A 14,408-nucleotide genomic window follows, 5' to 3' on the forward strand; every position below is an offset into this window, starting at 1 on the left:
GTAATATTGTTATGAGAGAATTAAAGGCTAAAAAATATGCTGTAGTAGAAACAGCAAAGTTCTTTATGGGGTTGAAGCTCTTCTCTTCTTTGGGCTGCTCTGCCTTCTTTGGGGTTTCAGTCAAGGTCAAGGTCAAGGTCATTAAGTAATGGTAATTGTTCCAGCTCTCTCAGGCTTCTCTAAGTCTTAAAGGAACAAAGTACCTACAAGCAGTGTCTTCTCTATGGTATGAAAGAAATGGGCAAGAAGGGAAACTACCTTCATTCCATCCCTACCATGCGGCTCAGCACCCTTTCCACTTACAGCCAGGTGACGTGGGCAAGGCACTTAAACTTTCTGGGTCTTATTCTGCTCATTTTAAAAATTACAGTCCCTCCCTCATAGGACCACTGTGAGGATTTAGAGAGGTTACTTAACAACTCTTGTGACAGGGAAATGCTTAGTAGACTGCCAAATAGTGAAGACAGGTTAGTATTCCAAAAACGATTAACGAATACTACTATTGCACCTGAAGGAGAGGGTAAAACTCTCCTAATGGAGGGAGGATTTTGAATTCATTCAGAGCTTAGCAACTGTTCTTGTTTCATTTTGTCTTCAAAATGAGATCCTGTCGACTCTAAGAAACAGCATGTAAACTGTGCCTGTTTAAAACATGCTGAGTGGTCACATATGGGTTGAAAGGAGTTGCTGGCTGTGAAAGCATGGCCCGTGCTCTGTGATGGTCAAGAGTGGAGAGGGGCAGAGTGGAAGCATGAAAGGGACGCTCAGGGTGAAGAGAATGGTAGGACCCATGTCCTGGAAATGTGTGAGAAGCGCATTTCCCAGCAGGTGGCAGCTAGCTTAACCCCAGTGTTTCAAGCCAGGTTGAAAATGAAGATTAGCAGGAGAATGGAAGGGAAAAAGTGGAAGAAGAAAGGGGACAGTCACAGAGAGAAGTGTCACTCCAAGCTCGGGGACAGGAAGAGCTGATTCAGGGGACCCAGCCTTCCCAGGGCCCCAAACAAGTGAAGCCTTTGGCCAATAGGTTTGGGGCATATTATCTCTTCTACTTTGAATGAATGAGGGAAGGAAGGAGAAAGGAGGGAGGGAGGGAAAGCAGGATGGAAAGGAGGAAGGAGGGAAGGAGGCAGGGGAGGGAAAAGCTGTAATCAACATATTTAAAAAGTATGGATAAGACTTTTTAAAATTAATATGTGAGTGGAAGCTGTTATATGATATTATTATATTGATAATTTAAGAGCCAACATTCAGGAAATCTTCACACTGCAACTGAACCGATCAAGGTACACGTGATCGAGAAATTCCTGTTCTCTGCTCTTTGGGACATCCACAGCATGCACAGAACCTCTCTGCCTGGGCCTCAGCTTTGGTGCCTGGAGCCCCACAGCAGCCACAGCCTGCCCTGCCAGGGAAGCTGTCCCTGCCAGGGAAGCCGTCCCTTCCAGGGCACTGGGTGGTACCTGTGATGGTTGTTACTGCAGAGAGGAGGACCATGTTTGCTCAGGCTAGAAGAGCAGGCACTCAGCATGGAACACAGCTCGGTGCAGTAGCTCAAAGCCCGCTTTTTGAATAAAGAAAGAGGTTGGGGGCAGGGAAACCTTCATCAGAGCTCATATCTCTTCACCTACATCACTGCCCTCTCTGTCATCATGGAAGGTTGGCCCTCTACCCGCTCTTTACCAGTCTCCGTCTTCCCATGCCAAAGCTGGTGCATGCCACTTGAAAGAGAGATTTTAGAAAGTGTGTAGTGTGCGTGACCTTGACATGGGTCACTGAAAGGTGGAGCAGGGGTCCTCCACTCAAGTCAAGTGCGTGGGCAATTTGATCGCTCCCCCTCTCTTTCCCTCACAATTCCAAATGATTGTTTTTCTTCCCACCTTTTAGATTTGAAAAGGAGAGCCAGGATGTGTGTCTTATTTATTTTATGATTTTATCTTATAGACTATTTTGGTGACAAGGCACCACTGAACACTGATCCGTGGCCTGTGTCGTATCTACAACATCACAGGCCTGGGCGAAAACACGAGACCCTCTAGCTTGCCAAGGATGCTCACTGCCAGCCAGAGTGAACACACACCGCCTGAGGAATCGTCCTGCCACCCCTCAGGACAGAGATGCGATGATGTCAGCCTCCAGTCCGATCCTGAGGTGTGTGACATTCACTGTGTCAATGCCATCATCACCTTGCAGACAAGTCTGTATTTGCTTTGGACAGAAGGTTCTGGAATGTGTTCAAGCATTACTCATCTTCAGACTTTATTTCACCCAGTACATTCCAATACTTGAATTATTGTTCCCAAGATTCATGTTTTCAGTTCACTTACTTAAATGGAAAAGAGCTGAGGGGCTTCATGAGCCGCCTTCCAAAGGAATTTTTTATTATTATTTTGTTTTCTTTCCAGTGGAGTTAACATACAATGTGATATTAGTTTCAGGTGTACAATGTAGTGATTCAACACTTCCATGCAACACTCAGGCCCTCCTTAACCTCCATCCCCTATTTCACCCATCCTCCCACCAATCCCCTCTGGTAGCCATCATGTTGTTCTCTGTAAAGTCAGCTTCTTGGTTTGTCTCTCTCTCTCTCTGTTTTTATTTCCTATTTGCTCATTTGTTTTGTTTCTTAAGTTCCATGTATGAGTGAGATCATACAGTATTTGTCTTTCTCTGCGTGAGCTACTTCACTTAGCATAATACTCTCTAGCTCCATCTGTGTCATTGCAAATGGCAAGAGCTCATTCTTTTTGATGGCTGAGTAATACTCCATATATATGTGTGTGTATATATATATATATTCGTATCTTCTTTATCCATTCATCTATTGAAAGACACTTGGGCTGCTTCCATAATTTGGCACAGCCCAAGTGTCCATCAATAGATCAACGGATAAGGAGGTATGCCTTCCAAAAGAATTTAAACAATCCAGGTGATATGCAATGCAAATAAGGCTCTACTTGGCCTTATCCCCACAGGCCAGAAGCAGAGCTTTGTGACTTTGCAACAAGCAGAGCATTGATGGGCTTCTTTTTGTGTTTAAAGCATAGAGTCCTTGGCTACCGTTAATGTTACTCTCACTTTTTTCCATACCTATCAGAGTTTGCAAAGCATGTACCATCAGAACACTTCCGTGGCTAACTCTGAAATAGTCACTCAGCCTAGGAATTAAACAATGAGGAGCTGTGCTGTGGGCTGTAGTCCTAGAAAATGTATTTTATAAAAATGTATGTGAGTCATTGTGGCTTACCACGGCCTAAATGAGAGTGGAGATCTTCAGCAATAACACTTTAAAAACTTTTAATCAAAACATAGCATACTACCGAGAACACAGACACACATATATTTTAAGTGTACAACCTGATAAATTTTCACATCAGCATTTTATTCTTGCTCTTTGGATTAATAGATCTTTATGTACTTCAAAAATGAACAGAAGCCAGCCACATTTTGATTATCCATCACTCATTAACACAGAATTAAAAAGTCCTGTAGAACATGTAGAACTTCTGTCTTTGAATAAAGTCTCATTACAGCGAATGTCCAGTGTGTTAAGCTAGGAAACCCATCCACAGTACAGAAATGTTAGCTGGGTTTTCTCTTGTCCCTCACATTCTGCTTTCATTCTGAGTCTTCTGTCAAAGCCACATACTTATTTATCCTCTCTGCATATGTTCTTGGGATATTTCTATTTAGTAGGAAAGCAATATCAGTGAGCATCTCTGTTTTATTAAGTTTGTCAAACAACAGAATATCTGGTCTGTTGGCCAGAATTTGTTAATCTGTTAGTAACGGCTCTGTCCCAACATATCTTGGAGAGGCTGTTTTCCAGCACATTCTTGGGTTCATACTCGTAAATGGTGTTAATCCATTTGTTAACTCAACGGAGGGCTAATTATTGACCTCAGATCTTATTGCCACGATCCTATGTGTTATTTACATTTCTGAAGAACTTCCTTAACTGTGCTTCCTGACTCCTGTCCTGCATCAATTCATGACAGGAGCTGATCGTTTCTTCCCAAGCTTCAGAAGCCTCTGCTGTGAAAGTTGAAAGGCGAAGCAACTGAGGAGCAAAGCTTCTTTTTTTAGGAGGAAAAACTAGGGCAAAAATTCCCTATCTTTGCATAACCAAAGACCCTTCCGGACCTGACATTTTTAAAGCATTATCTCTCCAATCACAGTAAGGAAAGAGCAGCGATTTCAGCTTGTGCCGGGGCTGTGCCCACAGTGAGGGGTCCGTGGGTCCCGATAAGTCTGGTGATCAGAAGGAAGACAGGCTGCCCGTAGACTTGGCTGCAGCCGAAGGAGGAGGCAGAGCCTTCTGGTGTGAAGTTCTCTGGAGGAGGTAGTGGAAAAGGGTGGGAGAGAGACAGTATCTGTCTCCTGCCCCTTCCTCCACCCAAAGACAAGTTCTGATTCCCCACAGAAGCGTGGCTAGAGGCACAAGCTACCAATGGGGAGCACTGCTATTTTAGGGCTTGGGTGACAGACGGTGACACAGAGTTGAGGGAAAGGACAATCTGCCAACCTCTCCGTGGGGCCCTGAAACTCTCGGGTGTGGGGAGTCGCCCACACAGCCTGTGCCCATGGCGGGTGGGGGGACAGACACGGCCTGTGGCCAGTGGATGTGGGGTGTGTGGAGGACGTGGCCCAACAGCAGGGGTGGTCAGCGGGACGCAGGAATGGGGTTGACTGACAGCAAGAGGAGGTCTTACATAAAGTTAGAGGCAAGAGCAATGAAGTCCGAGTTATTTTTAGCAAATATATTCCCACCAGGATTCACCATCTGAGGAGACTGAGGGCAATTGAGTGATAATGCATTCATTTTCCCACTTGTATTGGTCTTTACAAGTTTGGACAGAGTGTCCCGTTTCGGCAGTGGACGGTGAAGCTGGGTTTTGTGAGCAATCTAAGATGTGTCAGTGGTCCAGCCATGTCGGGTCCTCTGGGGGAATTTCAGTCACGTCCAGTGATTCAAGGTAGATCAAGGCTGTTTGTCTCCTGCCCCACAACCCTTTGTCACACAGAAAGCAAGTCTCAGGCAAAATCACGCCACACAAACACTTACTAAAACACAAGCTGAAAAAAAAATTATATAGGTCCATTCTGTTAAGCTTAGGATAGTCCCTAAATTCTGTCCTCGATTCTGAGTGGAGGTTCACTCTGTGACCAACCCACGGCGTTCCTGCAGCCCCTTGGTCCTCCAAGGCAGCTCAGCAGATAGGGTCCTCCTTTGGGGACCACTAGGGCCCAAAGCATCCTAGATTCTTATTGACATAAGGCAATGAAGAACCCCCACATTTTTCAAGTCAACTACAAACTTAAATGCTGTCCAGTAGAAACAACAGTAAAAAGTTGCTTCTAACATCGATTGTTCTGGTTGGTAGACTCTCACCAGCAGGTCTGGAGAATTGAGAGTCAAAGCTTTTGCCCCTGGAGTGTGGGTTCCTGGGTAAAGGTCTCCATCTCATAACTCATCACCCCTGGGGTGTGGATTTCTGATTAGGGTCTTTCAAATGCTTAATAAGCACTCCTGAGGTTTTCATTGAAAACAAATGCGTACATGTGCCATATGTGGTTGGTGAAGTATTTAAAGTAAATTACCTCACGGGCAGTATGGTAGGCAACCTGATAGGCTGTGTGCCAACAGCCCAGTGGCCTTCACATCAGGCAAACCATCAGTCCCCTTCGGTCATTTCTAGAACATACAGGAAACACAAATACTTAAGTGAGTTCAATATTTGTGCCATTTCTTATGGTTTATAAGACACTCCTGCATAAGGTTTTATTTAATCCTTATTTTAAGAGGAGTAACTCATTTTAATAATGAAGAACTCAAGGGGCACCTGTGTGGCTCAGTTGGGGAGCCTGCTTCTCCCTTTCCCGCTACCTCTCCCCCCAACTTGTGTTGTTTCTATTTTTCTCTCTTTCTCTCAAATAAATAAATAAAATCTTTAAAAAAAAATGAGGAACTCGAGACTTAGAGAGCTGGAGTGATATATTACATCTCCTGATTAGAGAACCCATGAATGTATATATCATTCATTCAACCAGTATTTTCTGACAGTGTCCTCGGGTTACGTTCCAGGGATGTCTTCATGAGGAAGTATATGGCTCATTATTACTGGCTAATGAATTGGTCCAAGGTTTACCAGCTTATCCCAACAAACTTTTGCTTTCTCACAGCTCCCTGGCTCAGATGTCTAGGCATAGCTTACCTGGATGTCTCTGGCTCAAAATCTCTCACAAGGTTGCAGTCATCTCAAGTCATGAATGGGGGTGGAAGACCGGTCCGAGCTCACCCAGGTAGGCCTCTCTGTGCAGGGCTCCCTTACAACATGGCTGTTGTCTTCATCCAGAAGGAGTGATCCAAGACAGAGCACCTAAGACAGAAGCCACAGCCTTCCTATTACTTCATCTCAGAAATGTCTTCTGATTCCTTCTATCATTTTCTATTACCTTAGTCACTAAGTTGAGCCCACACTCAAGAAGAGGGCTTGAGAAGAGGGCATTCCAAGACCATGAGCCTGTCACAGAGGCCACCCACAAAGTGAGTCATATTTTGCCTTTCTTTCAGGAGCTTACAATATGGCCCTAGGAGCAGCTATCATTCATTCCATTTGCAGTTCCATATACATCTAGTTATCATTGATTTATGTGCTATGAAGGAGAACACAGGATGTTGTAAGAGTATGGTGGTTGGAAGACAGGGGCCTAAGACTTCACAGAACACCGTGTGAAGAAGGCGGAGGGAGACACGGTGGTGAGCCTCCCTGCTCACAGGTTGCCAGCAACCCACCTGAGCCCAGGCAAGAGACCTGGACTGGAGCCTTCCTAGCACCTGAGCTCTCTGAACGAACCAATCCTGCTGACTCCTTGCTCTCAGACTCCCAGCCCCCAGAACCGTGACACTATAAGTATCTGTTGTGTTGCTTTTCAGTCAGCTTTAGCCAACTAATACACAGAGTCCCAAAAATAACACTATACCCCCACTCAGATTTGAAGGACAAAGACGGGAAATCTGCAGTGGTCACCTGTTCATCAAAAATTTCTTTGGTGGGGAAGGGCAGAGGGCGAGGGAGCGGCAGACTCCCTGCTTAGCGCCAAGTCCAACGTGGGCCCAATCCCACGATCCCTAAGAGCATGACCTGGGCCACACCCAGTGTCAGGCGCTCAAGCGACTGAGCCACCCAGGAGCCCCTATTTCTAAAACAGTTTCCAACAACCCGCCTGGACCATGGAGTAAAGCATGTGGGGGGTACACGCGCACATGTGCTTGCACACGCACGCACTCATGCGCAGGGGCCTGCGTGCATGCGCACGTGCGCGCGCACATGTGCTGCCCCTGCGTCCGGAACCTGCTCCCACTGTCTCCCGGGCTCCTGGGTTGTGTTCTCCGTGCCTTATCCCGTCTCAGCTGTGGCAGAGTCTGAGATGAGCATCGGTGGTCCTTCTTGATGGCAGGTCAGATTCCACAACCCCCTTCCTACCTGAGCCCTTTGGGGGGCCAGAAGTGGCTTGAGGGGTGGAGCGGTCACAGGTTCTGGAAAAGCGAATGTCTGACTTCTTTGGCAACACGGTTGCCTCAAAAACACAGTCATGTCCTGCCCTGTTTGCTTCTGCTCAGCGCCCTGTGCGTGCAACCTGTCAATTCCCAACAGGCTCAAAGCCCCAAGCCTCTGGTTTGTTCTTACTAGCCCTCTGTTCCATCCCTTCTCTTTCTCTCAGCCTAATGACAACAATTTGAGATCCTCTGAAATGATAAGCTCTAGAGGGAGGCCATACCCTCTGGATGCAGCGTTTGACACTGGACTGGTGTTTCCCCTCCTCCCCCTCTTCCTCCCTCTCTTGTCTTTCCTCCTCCTCCTCCCCTCCCCCTCTTCCTCCCTTTTTTCCACCTCCCCCTCCTCCTCTTCCTCTTTCATCCTTCCTCTCTATCTCTCATACTGTCTGACAAAGTAAAAATTATTGACCAGAGATGCCTGGAAAAGACTTTGGACTGTAGTATCACCTCCTAAGCCTGTAGCTTTGCTTGCAACGGGTTTCATTTAGGGGCACAGTAACAGCTAGCTTTTAAACTTGGTCTCTCCAACAACCCCAATTTTACGCCGCAGAGTCCTGCCCATTGCAGAACAAAATCCCCCTCCATCACTGCCTGCTACATGACTACCTCTAACCTGAGTTCATCTCTCTCTTTCAGGGGCTCTGCTAGGAGCCACCAATACCCACCAGAGCACCCAGTTTCTCCACCATTTCCCCCACTTGACCGGTATGTAATCTGACTTTCCAGTTACTGTAGGAGGTGCTTTCATCAAGGGTCATCTGTGAAAAGGGTCGCTCGCCTGACAGCCTGCAGTTTCTGAGTCCTTAGAACAAGCTTCTTTTTTAAAAAATATTTAATTTATTTATTGACAGAGAGAGTGAGATCACAAGTAGATAGAGAGGCAGGCAGAGAGAGAGGGGGAAGCAGGCTCCCCACTGAGCAGAGAGCCTGATTCAGGGCTTCATCCCAGGATCCTGAGATCATGGCCTGTGCTGAAGGCAGAGGCTTAACCCACTGAGCCCTAGAACCAGCTTCTGACACAAAGCCAACGCCTGCATTTTAGGCATTTCTAGTAGCAAATCCTGTTTCATTTGGATATGCTGTATGTATAGCTGTATGTAAATGAGACCCCGAATAAAAGCAACGTAAGTGAAGTTCGGCATCTATGGAACTGTCGGTAGGTGGGTGACCCCAGGCTGGCGTGTGGGTCCATTCCATTCGGTTGGTCATTCCCAGTTATCTTGTCATCTCTCAGATCCATGGTCCCAGAAGGCTCACTTCCACATCCATGGTCCAAGCAGCAGGATAAGAAAAAGGGAAGAAGATGGACACACTTCCTCCTTTTAAGAACTTTCCCTGGGCCTTGCCTCCATCACTTTGGCACACATCCCTTTACCAAGCTCTTAATCACATGGTCGCACCTCATCGCTAGGGAGGAGAAATGGGCTTTACTCTATAAGGTCTAACAGTTGGGGGGGATCGATCCCTTACTAAGAGAAAAAGGAGGAGAACACACATGGAGGCAACCAGCAGGCTCTGCCCCCATGTGCAGATGGGCAGCAGGGATGGAGTGGGGAGGGCCCAGGTGAGACCAATGGGGCAGGGGTGACAGAAAGTGTCCAAATTGGAGGCTTGTGTTTGCGGAGGTTGTGCTGTCAAACTCACACCAGGATAAGAGCATAAACCAGACTGTCCCAGGTGCGGCTGGACCTAGGTCTCCCTGTATAGATGATGTTATGGACATGGGGATTTTAGAATGATGAGAAGCTGCTGGGGAACCCTACTTTGGTTAGGGACATAATCACAATTGAGTCATTAAAAAGCATTTTGGCTGTCATGTAGGAAATTGATTGGGGGGGGGGTAAATTCAAACCTCAGTCTTCTACCTCCAAACACAGTTGGTTATTTACAATCCAATTAAAAAATGGGCAGAGGCGCTCAAGAGACTCTTTTTTCAACGACATCCAGATGAGAAGATGCTGAGCATCACTCACCATCAGGGAAATGCAAAGCAAAACCACAGAGAGAGATCACCTTACACCTGTCAGAATGGGTAAAATCAACAACACAAGAAAGAACAGGTGTTGGCGAGGATGTGAAGAGAAAGGAACCCTCTCACACTGTTGCTGGGGATGTAAATTGGCGCAGCCACTGTGGCTTAAAATACTAAAAATGGAAATACCATATGATCCAATAACTCCACTATTGGGTATTCACCTGAGGAAAATGAAAACACTAATGCAAAAAGATAGATACACTCCTATGTTCATTGCAGCATTATTCACAATAGTGAAGATATAGAAGCAACTTAAAGTCCATCAGTAGGGGTGCTTGGGTGGCTCAGTCGGTTAAGCATCTGACTCTTGCTTTCAGTTCAGGTCATGATCTCAGGGTCATGAGATCGAGCCCTGAATCAGGCTCCGTGCTCAGCACAGAGTCTGCTTACGATTCTACCCCCCTCTGCCTGCCCCTCCTCCTGCTCACTCTCTCTCTCTCTAAAATAAATAAACAAAATCTTTTTTTAAAAAAAAGAATCCATCAGTAAGGATCAAGAATGTGTATATGGTGATGGAATATTATGCAAACATAAAAAGTGATGAGATCATGCCACTTGGATTGACATGGATGAGTGTAGAAGGTATTATGCTAAGTGAAATAAGTCAGACAGAGAAGGAAAAATACCATAGGATTTTAGTCATATGCAGAATGTAAAAAAAATGAATAAACAAACAAAAAAGCCAAATTTGACCTATAAATACAGAGAACAAACTGATGGCGGCCAAAGGGAAGGGGGTGTGGAGAATGGGCACAGTGGGTGAAGGGGAGTGGACATACAGGCTTCCAGTTATGGAGTGAATAAATCACAGTGATGAAAGGCACAGCATAGGGAGTCTAGTCAATGATATTGTAATAGCGTTGTGTGGTGACAGATGGGCGCTACATTTGTGGTGAGCATAGCATAAGGTATAGAGAAGTTGAATCACTCTGTTGCATACCTGAAAGTAATGTAACATTGTGTGTCAACTAGACTCAAAAAAGAATTTTTTTAAGGGACATAAAAAGGTTCATTTGCCTCCAACCGTCCCTCCCTGAAGCCACTTAAATGTCTTTGTTCTCATTCCTTTGGGTTAAGAGGAAGATTTGTTTCCAACAAGTGTCACATTTCAAAGTATGAAATAATTATTGATCCTTCTCCTTTAAAATGTTTAACTAAAAGCGTTTTAATTCATTTTGCACTTCCAATTCTTAGAACCTCATCTCCCCGACTTTGAGCCAAACATCTCTTTTTCTGTATTGAATTTGCCACTCTCCTGGAGTCTTGTATCTGTTGCTCCCGTTTTTTAAAGCGTTTATTCAAATTCTGGTTAATTAACATACTGTGTAATATTAGTTTCAGGCATACAATGTAGTGGTTCAACACTTTCATAGATCACCCGGTGCTCATTGCAACAAGTGCCCTCCTTAATCCCCATCACTTATTCCCCCCATCTCCTCACCCACCTCCCCTCTGATAACCACCATTTTGTTCTCTATAGTTAAGAGTCTGTTTCTTGGTTTGCTTCCCTCTCTCTCTTTTTCCCCTTCACTCATTTGTTTTGTTTTGTTGTGTTTTTTTGTTCCACACATGAGTGAAATAATATGGTATTTGTCTTTCTCTGACCGACTTTATTTCACTTAGCATGATACTTTCTAGCTCCATCCACACTGTGGCAAATGACAAGATTTCATTCTTTTAGATGGGTAATATTCTGTGTGTGTGTGTGTGTGTGTGTGTGTGTGTGTGTGTGTGTATACAGCATCTTTCTTACCCATTCGTCAGTCAGTGGAAACTTTGGTTGGTCCCACTTTCGAGCTGCACATAACTGTCTGTTTGCTTATGAAATGCAACCCCTAGAGCCCATACTACTCACTAGGTCCATGAACTATACCAAAAACTTGCCAGTTTGTAAAAGGTGATTAGTTCGACACACCTTCCTCCATAAACCTAGGGTATTGTGAACATAGCCGTGTGTCTCTATTAAGTGCAGCACACTTGTATAAAGAACAGAACTTTCTTGTATAAAGAATGGAACACTGCAAATATGGCAACTTTCACATCACAGGGATATTTTGATCCAGCGACTTTAAGTCCACGGAGGGAACTTGCTATGTAGGTCCTACCACGAAACCCTTGGATTCGAAAGTAATTCCTGGAAGAGTGCATATTTACTCCTGATCTACCTTGGAGTAGTGTGGGTTTTCTTGCTTTGGGTTTTGTCATCATGTGTACAAGTGACTGGAGCAACGAGAAAACCAACTTCTCCCCCAGCCAATCCAAATTTCATTTTGTTGGGTGGTTTGGGGTATCACTTGAGCTGGGACAGGTCAGCCTTTATGTCTTCAACAGAGAACACTTGGTGATTTGCATATCAGATGCCTACATGATGATAAGTCGAGAAGAGTCTTCAATGGGGATAGACAGAATCCATTCTGGGTGTTGGAAAGATGTGCTGGAGAGACTGGAAATTAAAGAAAGGAAGAAGGAAGTCAGGTTTCCTTTGGCTCCCTGGACTTGAACCCTATTCTAATCCTCAAAATAGAAGCAAAAGAGGGCAGGGAGGATGGACTTTACCAACCACGTTCTCCATCGATTATGCAGAATTGAGTACTCCAGCCATGTGCCCTGCCAAGCCCAGAAAAGGCATTTTAGAAAAGTCCCTGAACCCAAAAGTAAATTTAAAACTACAAAAAGTAAGGCCACAAAGGAATGCCAATGATTAGTGATGATTTAGCCTCCAACAAAGGCTTAAAAAAGAAAAAAAAAAAGACTACTCGTTTTCCTCAGATTTAGAGGGAAGAGTAGCTTCTGGCAAACATTCTGAGCCTCCACTTTGGTGGAATCAGAGAACGTTAACCAGGCCACAGTGGGGTTCAGTTCTGAGGCAAAGTTTTCTGATTGGGGGGGCGGGCTATGTTTGTTTGTTTAAAAAAATTTTGGACTAGACTGGGAATGCTTCTTTTGGGTAGCTTTTTTAAGACATCAAACTCTGTGGTAAGAGGACAGGAAGAGAGAAAAAGAGGAGAGAGAGAAAAAGAGGGAGTGAATTCTTCTAAAAAATACCGTGTTTGATTGTTTCTAAACCAAGATATAATATTTATTATAATTTAGGAACAGCGTCATAAATATATTTTTTCTTTTTAATTTTTATTTAGATTCTAGTTAATTAACATACTGTGCAATATTGGTTTTAGGAGCAGAATTCAGTGATTCATCATTTACATACAACAACCAGTGCTCATCAAAACAAGTGTCCTCTTGATGGGGGTGGAGGGAGAGGAGGGTACCTCCAAGGTGCCCTTGAAGGCTGTTTCGAAGAGCTTGGGCCTGATCTGATCCAGGAACTAAAAGACTCTACTAGGGTAGAACTTGGGCAGTAGCTATAGAGTTAATCTGGGCAGTGAGGTTTCTCTGAGGCTTTTCTTCTTTTTAAAATGTTTTTTAAATAATTTTTTAAATTTTTAATTGCTTAGAAATTTTTTTAAAAGTCAGTTCAGGGGGGAGGAGTCAAGATGGCGGAGAAGTAGCAGCTGAGACTACTTCAGGTTGCGGGAGATCAGCTAGATAGCTTATCTAAAGATTGCAAACACCTACAAATCCAACGGGAGATCGAAGAGAAGAAGAACAGCAATTCTAGAAACAGAAAATCAACCACTTGCTGAAAGGTAGGACTGGCGGAGAAGCGAATCCAAAGGGACGGGAAGACAGACCCCGGGGGGAGGGGCCGGCTCCCGGCAAGCGGCGGAGCAACGGAGCATAAAATCGGGACTTTTAAAAGTCTGTTCCGCTGAGGGACATCGCTCCAGAGGCTTAACTGGGGTGAAGCCCACGCGGGGCCAGTGTGGCCTCAGGTCCTGCAGGGTCACAGAAGGATCGGGGTGTCTGAGTGTCGCAGAGCTCGCAGGTATTAGAACAGGGAAGCCGGCTACAGAGACGGAGCCGAGGAGTGAGCTCACAGCTCGGGCTTACCTTGAACCGGTCGCAGGCTCGGTGAGCTCGGAGCGCAGCCGGAGGCCAGGCAGACGGGAGTAATTGGGCGCTGTTCTCTGAGGGCGCACTGAGGAGTGGGACCCCTAGCTCTCGGCTCCTCCGGGCCGGAGACTGGGAGGCCGCCATCTTCCTTCCCGTCCTCCGGACTCTACGGAAAGCGCTCAGGGAACAAAAGCTCCCGAAAGCAAACCCGAGCGGATTACTCAGCCCGGCCCCTGGTAAGGGCGGTGCGACTCCGCCTGGGGCAAAGACACTTGAGAATCACTACAACAGGCCCCTCCCCCAGAAGATCAACAAGAAACCCAGCCAGGACCAAGTTCACTTACGAGGAGTGCGGTTTCAATACCAAGGAGAGCAGCGGAATTCCAGAGGAGGAGAAAGCAAAGCACGGAACTCATGGCTTTCTCCCCATGATTCTTTAGCCTTGCAGTTAATTTAATTTAATTTTTTTTTTCTTTTTCAATTTTTTTCTCTTCTTCTGCTAAATTTTTTTTAAACTTTTACCCTTTTCTTTTTTAACGTTTTTTAACTAGTTTATCCAATATATATATATTTTTTCCTTTTTATATTTTTTTCATTATTGGTTTTCTTTTTTTTTATTTGTTTCTTTTTTCTTTTTTATTTTATTTTATTTTTTCTTTCTGAACCTCTTTTTATCCCCTTCCCCCCCCCCCTCACGATTTGGGATCTCTTCTGATTTGGCTAAAGCATATTTTCCTGGGGTTGTTGCCACCCTTTTAGTATTTTACTTACTCCTTCATATACTCTTATCTGGACAAAATGACAAGGCGGAAAAATTCACCACAAAAAAAAGAACAAGAGGCAGTACCAAAGGCTAAGGAC

This window comes from Lontra canadensis, unplaced genomic scaffold, assembly GCF_010015895.1.
Source record: "Lontra canadensis isolate GAN:19392208 unplaced genomic scaffold, GSC_riverotter_1.0 scaffold289, whole genome shotgun sequence".
Lineage (NCBI taxonomy): Eukaryota > Metazoa > Chordata > Mammalia > Carnivora > Mustelidae > Lontra > Lontra canadensis.